Here is a 14,067-nt window from a genome sequence, read left to right as displayed (position 1 = left end):
TTGTTACATATGGTTTATCCAGACCCCTTAATTTTTCAAGTTTTCATATGAAATATTCATCAATACATATTAATTACGGAAAACTATATGCTTGAATAATAAATTCTAGCATGTAATCATTACTTTGAGAAAATATTGATTTTAACTGTAAATTCTTAGCAGAAGAAACATTAATAAGAATTCAAAATTAGTTCATTTTACTCTGCCATGATTAAACACAATTTTTGAAAAATACTTACTCATAGATATTTTCATTCCTGGTGCATATCCTCCTATTGGGATTAAAGACACGTATCATGTAAGACTATCTGTCAGCTTAGATAGGCAAAGCCTGCCTGCTCATGATATTTCTTCCTGGCAAGATGTCAGAATAAGGCTTCTCCAAGTTTCATAGTCCCAACAAGGATGCGCACATCTCGCAGCAATGCCACCAGGCATTAAGATCACAAGGGTCTCCTGGCACTGCAGGTGCTGCACAGCCCCACATGCGGCATACTCTGACCTTCAAGTGCCCTGGCTTCTAGATCCCTCACCTCTCCCTCCCTCTGCTGTCACCCATCACAGCCCATGACTTAGATGTTACAGTTTTAAGCAAACTTGTTGGTAGGAGGGCTGCTCTGGTAAGCTCATGTCCAGTCACTGAATGCCCAGTCCTTCAGGATACATCTACAGTGCTAACTGTTTGACAGTCCTGCAGATGCCACCTTCCTTCTGCACATGCAACACCTTTGACCCAAGTGGCAAGAGTGGCCTCTTTCTTAGGAAGCATTCTCTTGGCTGTAAGGATGTGTGAATCCAGAGGGTGCTTTCTTAGCCAGATAATTTAGCATAGTAGTTAAGCACAAGGACCCTAGGGCCAGCAGGCCAGCAGCTAACATTTATATCTTTATTGTGTCACTAATATGCTGTATATTCTATAACTTAGCTCTTTGTGCCTCAGTTCCTCATCCTTAAAATATGGACGATAATAATAGTATCTGCTTCAAAGAGTGCATTCAATGATTTAATGTGTTAACATTAGAAGTGTGCTTATAATAGGTTTAATATGTATTAGGTATTCCTAAAAGGTCTGAATAAAGCTAAAACTAAAGCGACTCCATGACACACATTACATAAACACACTCTGACTCGGGAAGCTTTCATGCAGCTTTGCTGATTCCTCCACGCTGTCTTAGTAGCATCACGTGCAGAGACCTCACATGCCAAGCTAACGGTTTCACTCCGCGGATGAGATCTCACGTCAAATCTTCGTATGCAGATTTCAAATCAAGTGTGCAATCAAGCATTAGCAGTTGGGGGATGGTTGGTCTTCTAATGGAAAATAATTTTACAGAGAACCCTTTGTTCCTTTTGAGGCCATGAGAAGTTATTATTTATTATGAATTAGACCTTGCGACTGCAACGCAGGAGTTGGTTGATGAGCTGTTGAGGCCTGGGTTATTTTCTGGGTTGAAACAAGCCTTCTGATTGTATTCATCATCTGGCCTAAAACTAGAGTCCACACAGCTTCGGAGGAGTCCAGCATAGCACAGCCCCGCCCATAGCAGCTGACACTAGGGCAGGCTCTTTCCCCTGAGGAAGACATAGCTTCCCTTTCTGGTGCATTCTATCTCTTCTGTCCCTTGAGGTTCCTCATTTGCAGTGATTTTAAAATTTTTAAACAGAAATTTAGATTGAAATCCAATTATTTTTTATTTTAAATAAAACAAAAGTCTTTTTTATTCTGAAAAATATCCTTGTGCAGGTCAAACACCCCTAATTTGAAATTCTTTGACCTTCAAACCTGATTTTTTTGAGACAAAATCCCACTGTAGATCTCACACAAGCCTCTTATTCTTACTTCCACTGCTTCAGCCTCTCCAGCTCTGTGATTAGAGACCTCACTTAATAGTCAAAACCTAATCAACTGAAAACAAACAAACAACAATAACAAAAGCTATACACTTAGCTTCAGGGGGAGTCACAGCCAAATCTAAAAACACTAGAATTATTACATAAAGTTACCATGAGACTGAGTTTGTGGTATATATATATGAAACATAAATGCGGTGCATGTTTACACTTGATCCTGTACACAAGACTAGGTATATGCAAATATTCAAAACTTTTTTTAAAAAAATAGAAATCTGAAACACTTTAGATAAGGGACATCCAACCAGTCCATGGAGCTGCCCTCCCAGGAGCATAGTCCCATGTCTCTGACCTCACTGACCTCCACTCTCCATCTCCCCCCACTTCCTCCTCACATGTCTGCCTTATGGATTTACCTCTGAGCAGAAAGCACCACTGTGGAAGCCACTATGACTCTTCTTTCAAAAACCCCAACAATAGAGGTCAGCAAGTTGGCTCAGCAGGTAAAGGTACTTATTTCCTTTCGCACTTATTACTTATGGAACCCGCATGATGGAAGGGGAGAAACACACACACACACACACACACACACACACACACACACACACACATGATAAATGTAAACTTAAAAAGAAAACTAACCCAGCTATCCCACTCCTTGGTATTTACTCAAAGGTCTTCAAGTGAACATGCCACAGAGGTGCATGCCCATCAGTACTCTCCAAGCACTGTTCATAGCAGCTAAGCTATGAAGCCAACCTAGGTTCCTGCACTGGGGGCAGGGGTTGTCAACTTGATATAAACATAGACATATCTGCAAAGGGAAAATATATTTTTTTCTATTTTTAAGTTGAAAATATTTTGGGGGGGGGTTTCGAGATAGAGTCACTCTGTGTTAGCCTTGGCCGTCCTGGACTCACTTTGTAGACCAGGCTGGCCTCAAACTCACAGTGATCCTCCCGCCTCTGCCTCCCGAGTGCTGGGATTAAAGGCGTGCGCCACCACGCCCGGCTGAAAATAATTTTTCATACAATATTTTCTGGTTTTGGTTTCTTCTCCCACAGCTTCCCCCAGATACTTCCCAACCCTGTTCCCAGCCAAGTTCATCCCCCTCATTATAAAACAAATAGACATCAAAAATAATGATAAAATAAGATAAATATTGAAACAGAAAATCTAAATAGAACAAAACAAATAAGCAGATGAAAAAGAGCCAAACAAAAAGCACACATATGCACACACACACACACACACACACACACACACACACACACACACACGCCCACATATAGGTACAGAAACACATTTGCACACACAGAAATCCCATAGAAACACAAAACCTGAAACCATTATATATACAGAAAAGACCTGTAAAGGGGGGAAAACACCTAACAAAATATCATAAGACAAAGAAACTCCCAAATGTCATCACTGAGTTCATTTATGCTGGCCAGCTATTGCTATGGGTAGTTGAAAAGTGGGGGATGGGGAGTGTTAATTACGGCAATACTTCAGTAAGATTGGCCTATAGGCAATGGGTATAAGATAATAGCCTATGAGGTATTATCTTAATGAACGATATGGGGTGGCCCAACCCACTGTAAATGGTAGTATTCCTAGGCAAGTAGTTCTGGATTGTATAAGAAAGCGGGCTAAGTAGACCATGGGGAGTAAGCCAGCAATGGCCTCTGCTCCAGTTTCTACCTCCAGGTTCCTGCCTTCAGTTCCTGTCCTGAATTCACTCAGTGATGGACCATTTGTTACCTAGACATTAAAGATGAGATAAGTCCTTTCTTCCCCAAAGTAGCTGTAGTTGTAGCGTTTTATCACAGCAATAGAAAAGCGACGAATACACTCTCCAACAACAGAGGAATGGATAAAGAAAGTGTGGCTATGGTATGGAAGCACAACAGAATTTTTTCAGGCACAAAAAGTTAAGAAATGTGGGCAGCAGGAAAATGAATGCAACTGGCAATATGATCAGTGAAACAAGTTAAGCAGGTCTCAGGAAGGCGAATGCACGCTAGCTCTCATATGTTGTTCCTAAGGTATATGAAATATATACATAAAATCACGTGTGTGAGAGTGTGGTGTGTGTGTGTGTGAGAGAGAGAGAGAGAGTGTGGTGTGTGTGTGTGTGTGTGTGTGTGTGTGTGTGTGTGTGTGTGTGTGTGTGTGAAAGAAAATTACATAAAGCTGTCTAGGGAACAAAGAAGAGCAGTGGAAAAAGGAAGAGGTGAGGGAAGGAAGGGCAGGTAGTTGGGGGGAATGTGTTCAACCTATAGCACACGTTTTGTGTGAAAATTTAAAAATAATGAAATAAAAATAGTATAAATTACCCTCCTTTCTCAGCTTAAATAAATTGCTATTTCAATAAAAGTATTAAAACTGAAGCACTAGTTATTTCTAGTCGGGAATGAGCTGTTTTCAGAGAGAAATGATAATCATCCCCAATTATCTAGCGCTCTGCAGCTTCTGAGGACACAAAAGTGAGACAGACAGGTATGCTTAATGTTTTGATAGACCCTGTGCTTGCTGGGATGGGCAGATTAAACAAGTGATCAGATGCAAATAAGGTGTTCTCAGATTGCAATGAAATGAAATACAACTGTTTCACGCACAAGGGTTCTCTAAATGGACTGCAATGTCAGACTCAGCAGAGGAGCTGAAGAAAGCATGCCACGCCCCAGACAAGAAGAGAGAGTGTGGTAAATGGATCAGGCACCAGTGTTTTAAGCCTCCTCAAAGTGACTCTAAACTGTCACCCCGACAGAAAACCAACTGATGAGTGCGTAAGCACACACACTTAGAATTGCAAATGTCTTAAGGGGAATTTGGTTCCTTCTGTGGATAAATTTTACTTGTTATTAATACTGGCTGGGTATGCTTAATCAAACTATCTAATCTCTGTACTTTGATTTCTCAACTTGTAAAATGATTATGCTAATATCACCAGCTCTTTAATAACATCTGTATTCAAATCAAATTGATGTGATGCCAATACATGCCAAATATTTACCGCAGTAGCCTATGCCTGAAACTTGCCCCCACAGTCTGCTTGTAGCACTACCTTGGCTGCTGCCCGCTGCCCTCTCTCAGGACTGTCTTTGCTGCTGCCTCCTGACAGCTGTCACTTTCATGGTTACTGTTTCCGGTTCTGCTGCAGAAGACAGCAGTTTCCTTCAAGGCTTAAGCTATCTGTCCGTGTCAACATGGCACCAGTACTTCACTAGACTTTTCTAGGACCCCCTGATAACCCCCAAAGATGGACCTATGTGTGTTTTCCTTGTTGCCTGTGCCTCCTTGGCACCATTTTTATGTTTCACAATTTCTTTTTCTACCTTGAAAAGGTAGGGCAAGAACTGTCAGGTTCTGCACAAGAGGGGGGAGGAACAAGATTCCCTTGGGACCATGAAATACTGTGGGGATTATCTTCTTCCTTGCCTGAACCTCATCAAAATCCATACCTAGCTTTCCATGCCATTCTAGCACTCTTCTCCTGAGTTAGTGCCACACTGCCAATCACTTTATCTCATATTTTACAAAGTGAGCAGGCTTTGATATTTGTTTTCTGACCTCTGACTGGATTGCCAGTGTTTTTTCCAAACATACAATATAAAATTATAACAACCCTATTTCTATACTACATCCAGCACACTCACCTACAAGATAAGAATAATTAAAAGAATTGTTAGCATGTTGTTGTTGTTATTATTATTTTTATTATTATTATTATTATTATTATTATTATTATTATTATTATTATTATTAATCATAGGGTTTAATGGTCTCAAAGAGAAGTGGGAGTGTGCTCAGAGATATGGGGGCCCAGCCAGGCTCTCCCTTTAGACTTCAATAGAAACGATGTGGTGTCCTGGTACCATGGCCAGACCCAGCACACGAGATTCCCCCACAGAAAATGAATCAGACAGCATGAGGAACTCTTGCGCAGAGCCCAGGATGACATTACAGTCGCAATCTGTGCACAGGAAGCAGCCAACTAGTGTCCTTCCATCTGTCATACGAATATGCATGGTCTTGTTGAGGAGCGCCTCAAGTTGCTGCCCGGCACGTGCAGCCGGAAAGTCCCCCAGCACTGGAGCTGCTCTGATGCCACCTTCAACAGCCATTCTCCTTTCATAGCAGCATGGTTGGCCCCGCTCTGGCCATTGGCCCTGGGACCTTCTTTGGGCCTTAAATTTCCCAAGAGCGCTCTGGGTCGGGCCATCAGATCCTGCCATTGCTCCCAAGCTCTCCGCATGTTTTTATTTAAAAACATATTCGCACCATGGTAGAGGTATAATAACACCATGCCAAAAAGTACACCATTGGAACAGAACTATGACCTACTCCTCAATGACAGTATGCTTCTTTTTAGAAGTATCAGATGGAGGAAAATCATGTATACATTATTCTATACAAAAATATACATAGCTGATGGCAGTCAGTAAAAGAACACCCAAGTGCCTGCTACAGGTGCCACTACAGTGGAGGAATGCATAACGGAGAGATGAGAAAGATGGACTGCATGGTGGACAGACGGACAAGAAAGTAAAAAGCCTGTGGGCAAGTCTATGGAGGCGTATTCCTGATTAACAACTGGTTTGGGGGGAACCCACGTCACTATGAAAAGTGCCACCCCTGAGCAAGTAGTATTACCTTATTTAAGAAGGTAGATTGAGAGAGAAGCATGGGAGAATGGCAAAGTAGAAGGATCCAGAGGGTCCTAGAAACCTACAAGAAGAACATTATGATAGGCAGATTTGGGCCCAGGGGTCCCGCTCAAACAAAGGCACCAGCCAAGGACGATACAGTCCTTAAACTTTAAACCCCTACCCAGATCTAGCCAATGGATAGAACATTCTCCACAGTTGAGTGGAGAGTGGGGTCTGACTTTCACACGAACTCTGGTGCCTCATATTTGACCACGTCCCCTGGATGGGGAGACCTGGTGGCACTCAGAGGAAGGATAGCAGGCTACCAAGAAGAGACTTGATACCCTATGAGCATATACAGGGGGAGGAGGTCCCCCTCAGTCACAGTCATAGGGGAGGGGAGGAAGGGGAAAATGGGAGGGAAGGAGGAATGGGAGGATACAAGGGATGGGATAACCATTGAGATGTAATATGAATAAATTAATAAAAAAATAAAAATAAAATGAAAAAAAAAAGAAGGCAGATTGAGAGATCCAGGGGAAGCAAGACAGTAAGCAACTGCCGTCCACAGCCTCTGCTGCAGCTCCAGCCTCCAGGTCCCTGCTTTGACTTTTCCATGATAGACTATAATCTAGGCATTTGAGGTAAATAAACCCTTTCCTCCTCAAGTTGCTTTTAGTCATGGTCTCTTTATCATAAGAACTGAAACTAAGACAAGGCTCTTGTGTGTTAAAATTGACTGGGTTTCTTTTTTTAATGATTAATTTATTTATTGACCTTACACCCCTCCTCTCCTCCCAGGCTCACTCTCCCTTCCTCTCGCTCCATCCCCTCTCCCCTCTTCCTCAGAAAAGAGGAGCTATCCGCTATCCACTCACCCCAGCTCATCAAGTCACATCAGGACTGAGCTTATCCTCTTCCCCTGTGGCCTGGCAAAGTAGTCCCGCCAGGAGAAGTGATAAAAAAGCAGGCAACAGAGTGCATGTCAGAGACAGGCATTTTCCCCTTACTAGGAGACTCACAAAAAGCTTTAGATGCCAATTGGCTACATCTGTGTAGGAGGCCTAGCTCCAGTCCATGCACCTGAGTTGGCGTTTTAGTCTACAGAAACCCCTCTGGGCCCTGGTTAGTTGACACCGTTGGTCTTCTTGTGGAGTTCCTGTCACCTCCAGGTCTTTCTGTCCTCCAACCCCTCCACTTTTTCACAAGACTCCCTGTGCATTCCGAATGTTTAGCTATGAGTCTGTTTGGATCCACAGCTGGGAGGAGCCTCTCAGAGGACAGCTACGCTAGGCTCCCATCGGCAAGCATAGCAGAGTATCTTTAATAGGTCAGGGGCTGGCTCTCTCCCATGGGGTGGGTCTCAGGTTGGACCAAGCATTTGTTGGACATTCCCTCCATCTCTGCTCTAGCTGTATCCCTGCGCATCTTGTAGGCAGGGTAAATTGGGGGTCAAAGTTCTTGTGGGCGGATTGGTGTTCCTCTCCCTCCACTATGTGTCGTGTCTAGTGAGAGAGTGTCCTCTCCAGTCTCCGTGACTGCTGCTACGAGGAGTCTCAGCTACAGTCACCCCCATATCTCCCAGAAGTCTATCCTGTCCTGTGTCTCCAGCTTGTCACAGAAATGCCTCCACCCACAGTTTTTCTTCTCTCAGCAGGTCCTCTGTCCTCCTGCCACTGCGTCCTCCAGGTCTGATCTCCACCATCATCATTTCTCTCTGTGTTCCCTGCCCTACCTTGTTCTCTCTCTTCACCCACTTCTGATGTCTATTCTATTTTCCTTTCCAGGAGATTCAATCACCCTCCCTTCAGTCCTCCTTGCAACCTAGCTTCTTTGGGTCTGTGAACTATAGTATGTTTATCCTATACTACGTGGTTAAAATCCACTTGTGAGTACATACCACGTGTGTCTTTCTGGGTCTGGGTTAGTTCACCCAGGATGATATTTCCTAGTTCCATCCATTTGCCTGCAAACTGCATGATTTCTTTGTTTTTAATAGTTGTGTAGTATTCCATTGTGTAAATGTACCACAATTTCTTTATCCATCCTTCAGTTGAGGGGCATCTGAGTTATTTCCAGTTTCTGACTATAACTATGTTATGAACATAGTTTAGCAAGGGTCTTTGTGGTATGGTGGAGAATCTTTTGGGTATATGCCCAAGAATGGTATAGCAAGGTCCTGAGGAAAAACTACTCCTAATTTTCTAAGAAACCTCCAGATTGATTTCCAAAGTGGTTGTACAAGTTTGCACTCCCACCAGCAATGAAGGCATGTTCCCCTTTCTCCATGCCCTTGTCAAAATGCGCTGTTGCTTGAGGATTTTATCTTAGCCATTCTAATACGTGTAACATATAATCTCAGAGTCATCTTGATTTGCATTTCCCTGATGACTAAGGAGAGGGGGCATTTCTTTAAGTGCTTCTAGGCCATTCAAGATTCCTCTGCTGAGAATGCTTTGTTTAGCTCTCTGCCCCATTTTTTAACTGCATTACTTACTTTGTTGGTGTTTAATTTATTTCAGTTCTTTGTATATATTGGATATTAACCCTATGTCAGATGTAGCATTCATGAAGATCTTCTCCCAATCTGTAGAGTGCCATTTCTAACACCTCCAGAGTAAGTGCTCTGAGCTCTCACCAACCTTACCCAGGTGAGATACAGCCCATGGCCACCTAGGAATAGTTGTAATAGTCATTTTTTTTTCAAGCCATTGCTTGTGGTTTCATATCCAGAGCCTGAGATCAACTGCGATTAGCAGGCTACAGAAGCAAATGGCCAAAATGTCAACTAAAGATACAAGAGGAGGAAGCACAAAGTCCTGACCACAGACAGCTATAGAACCCAGCCTCAGACATATCAGAGGTGATTATGAAATGTTTACTACTAAGCCATGGGAGGCTAAAACATACTATCTTATATATAAACTTTGTCCTAAAGATGAAAGGGAAAAGAGCATGATAGAACCAGATGGATGAAGACTGACTCATGTATCCATGACAAAGCCCCAACCCCCTGCAAACATGTGGCGTGCAGGCACTGTCTTTAGAGAGCCCAGAGACTGGGGAACTAGATTCCTCTTCATCTCACTGTAACCCAGGACCATCATCTGGATGGAAGAATACACCCAATGCTATCTGGTCAGAGGTATTCCACCCTCTCCGTCACTAAGGCAGTCTGTCTGGGAAACATCCAAGGAACTACTAGGCCTATGGTCTGAGGAACTTTACTTCTATTGATAAATATAAGGAAGATGGGCAGAAAGACAACAGAAAAACAAAGAGTAAGACACTCACTGAAAGATTATGGACATTTTGGTTTGGGATTAAAATTTAGTTCTTACACTAGCATATAACTATTTTCCAAATCAAAACTTCAAAATAGAATTCTGTACTTTGCCAACTTTATCTTACTTAAATGATTAGAGACTGAAATATACATTTTTGAATCCGATGTAGTGAATGTGAGGTACAGAAGGACAGTCCCCCAAATGAGGTGACTGTGTTATGAAAGAAAATACAGCGTATTTGAGGCAAGCATTCCAGTATAGTCTTTAACCTCGTTGATTTCTGGTGTTTGGAGGCTTTACTCTGGCGAAGAACAGTTGCCTCCGGGCACACGTTACACAGTCAAATAGAAAGAGACAGTTTCTGCCAAAAACATGCACAATCTTAGAAGTGAAGATAAACACTGCACACTTGCTAGTGTGCGTTAGCACACACCCTAAGTATGTAGAGAATATTTTATATTCTGGATGCTGAAGCACCATCAAGTTAGGCATCAGTGGGCACACACAAGGGAGCTCAGTTCTTCAAGGAACTTTTCTGGTAACTTTGTACCAAAAAAAAAAAATCTATTGCTTATTAATTATCAGGCAGAAGCGCATCATATGCTAGGGACTTCAGCAAATATTCTCATTCATATTCACCCCAGGCACAGAGAACAGCAGAGGATGAATAACAATCCTGGGAGGTACCGGTGGCTGTACTGTGTTGCTTAAAGACAAAACGCCCTTTCTTACAACAAAGTGCCTCAAGGAAATGCTGTGTGCTTCTTAGGGACAATGTGGCTGGCGATGCTTCAGATCCCACTGGGCATATAATTTTCTACTCCCAGGTTCAGTGGGGATTGTGTATTTCAGAATTCCTATAGGGTCTTTGTGAACCCAGGACGAGCCTTCATTAAAATACCTCGGGTTGAATAAGTAAATTAAAAGGAAAATAATTCTAAGACGCTACCAGTGTTGCAGGGTTGATTCAGCCCATGGAGATGCCAGAAAACACACTTTAGTGCTCAAGTGCAGATGTAGACAGGGAGCCAGGATCTGCCCACACTGTACACAGGAGGCTACAGCTTGGGGACCAGCAGAACAGAGGCCCTGACCTCCAGCCAGGCTCCATGTTTGTCTGTCTATGCTGGGCTTCCAGAAAAGATTAAGGAAAGTCAGAAAATGTGGTCTAGGTTACTCTGAGAAAAAACAAGGAATTCCCAAAATTTGTGGACAAATGGATTGAACTAGAAATGATCATAATGAGTGAGTTAACCCAGAAGCAGAAAGAGTCAAATGGTATATATTCACTTATATCTGGACACTAGCCCAAGGGGCATGTCCCATGAATGTCTTCACTTATCAGGAAAGTGGGACAGAGGGGAGGACATCCTATTGGGACTCTAGGTGAGAGAAGCATGGGAGAATGGGGAAATAGAAGGATCCAGTGGGTCCTAGAAACTTACAAGAAGAACATTATGATGGGCTGATCTGGGCCCAGGGGTCCTGCTCAAACTATGGCACCAACCAAGGACAATACGTGCAGTAAACTTCAAATCCCTACCCAGATCTAGCCAATGGACAGGACATTCTTCACAGTTGAGTGGAGAGTGGGGTCTGACTTTCACACGAACTCTGGTGCCCCATATCTGACCACGTCCCCTGGATGGGGAGGCCTAGTGGCACTCAGTGGAAGGATAGCAGGCTACCAAGAAGAGACTTGATACCCTATGAGCATATACAGGGGGAAGAGGTCCCCCTCAGTCACAGTCATAGGGGAGGGGAATAAGGGGGAAATGGGAGGGAGGAAGGAATGGGATGATACAAGGGATGGGATAACAATTGAGAAGTAATATGAATAAAACAATAAAATATATTTTTAAAAAGTATCACCTCAAAAAGCTATGCTTTCATACTTGCTCACAGGGAATAAGGGCGGGGGATGGAAAGGAACGTACATGCATGTGTGCACCAGACACCATGGCAACAGCTAAGGACTGTAATATGTGTAACTGTGATTCCTCACCAGGAAAAAGAATCTGTTTTCACCTTGATCTACATAACCTCATAGAAAACTGACGTGCACAGAGGTAAGGGCACAGTAGAGATTCGGTGACTTGACAAATTGAAGAATATCAGTATAAAATGAAGTCTTGTTTTCATTCTAAGGCTTGAGGTCTTGTGACCAAGAATCCTATTTTCCTAGATGGAGGGACACACAGAGGCCAGGAGCCATTTCAAAGCACTCTGAAATGAAAATGCTGATATGAGGTCAAGTTACAAACTATCTGGCCCCAGACTCTAGTATGAACAAAGAGCAGCAGAAGCCAAAGACAAAGCAAATTCTTCTCTCATAAGAACATATTCAGTAGGAGTTAAAGGAATCACAGGCATTTGCCACGATTACTTTTCTTACTCAGGGAGAGAATGGAGGAGCTTTAGTGGAATCTTCAGGAAGGCTCTGGAGGCTGGAGATCTCATGCCTTGAACAACTCTGAGCTGGGGAAGTCATTTCTTCCACTGCTTGGCCTCTTCCTTCTTCTCTTCCATTCTGTAGCCCTGTTTGCTTCTCCATGGAGGCCTGGCCACAGGCTGAGGTACCATCCTCTGACTCTCCTTTGAGGGCCCTACAACACACTAGAGTCCCATGTTTATAGAGGATGTAGCTTTCACGTGGAGTCACTGTTCTCATCCTGTTTGAGGTCATTCTCAATGTCAATTTTTATTATCTCTCCTTCAGCACACACACACACACACACACACACACACACACACACACACACACACGAGTGCATCTCCAAGTGAGAGCAGAAGTAAGACAGCTTACAACAACCACTTGATCCACAGTCAGGTGCTACCTTCATAATATAAGAAATCTCCAGCTTCGCCAGGTTTCATGCACTTTATTCTAAATCCTCAATGCCACTTATCTTCCACCATTTTTTAATGCTGCTTACTAGAACCAAACTCACTGCTCCATGACAAAAACCAACAAGATAAGATGCAATGGAAGAAAAAAGAGAAGACAGAAAAGAAGAGTTTAAGGATCTGAGTGTCTCCTTTGCCTACAGGACCTAAAGGACTGTATATGTGTGAGCGACAGAAAGGGGGGTGGCTGTAGAGACAGACAGACAGACAGACAGACAGACAGACACAGACACAAAGGCACAGAGAGGCCCATATATGCAGCACATTTGGGAGGAAGGTGCTGTCAACGTGAATAAATGCATCCAACATCCACATAAATAAGAAAGCAGCCATTTAAGGTGAAGGGAATGTGTTGTATAACCTGCCTATGCCAAGGCCCAGATATATTTCACCAAATCAGCCTTAACTACTCAGTAAACATTTACAAAACTACAAAACATTTTTCCTTCGTGCCCCTGGAGCATCAATTCCCGAATGTCTAACTTATCCGGGCCCCCTTGGCCTATGTGGTTTCTCTCCTTCTCTCCAGCAAGCAACTGAAGCAAATCAGGTTTGAAACTGCACGTGGACTTTCATCATCCTCATCCCTCCTTTCTCCCATTTTCATAAATAATCAAGTTGACAATACCAATGATCCATGTTAAAAATAAATTAGCATTCTTAACCACACAGCTGGCACAGGCTGTTGCTCATCCTCGGTTACGGTGGCTTGTGAAGCTGATCTATATGCAGATGTAAAAATCTCCATATATTACACTGACATTCTTAAATGGTCACAAACTTGGCCTATGAAAGCACATCCAGCAATGAAGGCCATCTTCAGCTAAAAGGTTAATTATTTAAGCAGCTGCGGTCTGCCCTCCTGGGCATATCTCAGCACAAGGACCTATTACGTGAGGGGCAATCTCATTGGGCATGCAGACTTGATAACCTAGTTAGGAACTTAGTGCAAAGAGCCACTATTGAAATGGGGTCAAATAGCAAGAAGGTAAAGGGAGGAGGCAGTCAAGTGTGAGGCTTCTATGGGGTGTGATCCGTGTTGCTGGAATCATTTGGGGATGTTGAATATTGAGAGTGCTGTTGCTTGGCACTGGGCAGGGGTTAATGAAAGCACCCAATGTGGAGTCTTTAAAGATACTGAAAACCTACCCTGATGTTCTAAGGGAATGCTGGGGAACAGCTATGCAGGGGTCAGCCAGCCTGCTGACCAAAGTTGTCAGAGGGGCCAAGCTTGAGGCAGCTGAGAAAGAACTTAATTATCCAGCCCTTGCCATTAGAAAGGAGCTAAGCAGCAGGAGGGGTGCTGGACCACCAATTAGGTTAGTGAGGAGGTTATCCAGTTAAAGATCAGAAGTAGAGGTGAAGCA

At 43.2% G+C, this 14,067-nt stretch overlaps 1 pseudogene across 1 annotated transcript; it reads right to left on the bottom strand.

Annotated features, from left to right (window-relative positions):
* Window positions 1-5,663: 5,663 nt before the first annotated feature.
* Window positions 5,664-6,021, bottom strand: LOC311595677 (N-alpha-acetyltransferase 38, NatC auxiliary subunit-like; annotated as a pseudogene). Its single transcript has one exon. The product of its transcript is annotated as an N-alpha-acetyltransferase 38, NatC auxiliary subunit-like (transcript).
* Between the last annotated feature and the right edge of the window lie 8,046 nt (window positions 6,022-14,067).

This window comes from Acomys minous, assembly GCF_964271855.1.
Source record: "Acomys minous genome assembly, chromosome: 4".
Taxonomy (NCBI): Eukaryota; Metazoa; Chordata; class Mammalia; order Rodentia; family Muridae; genus Acomys; species Acomys minous.
The sequence above is the reverse complement of the archived record's forward strand: the minus strand, read 5'-3'. Positions and strand labels throughout refer to the sequence as shown.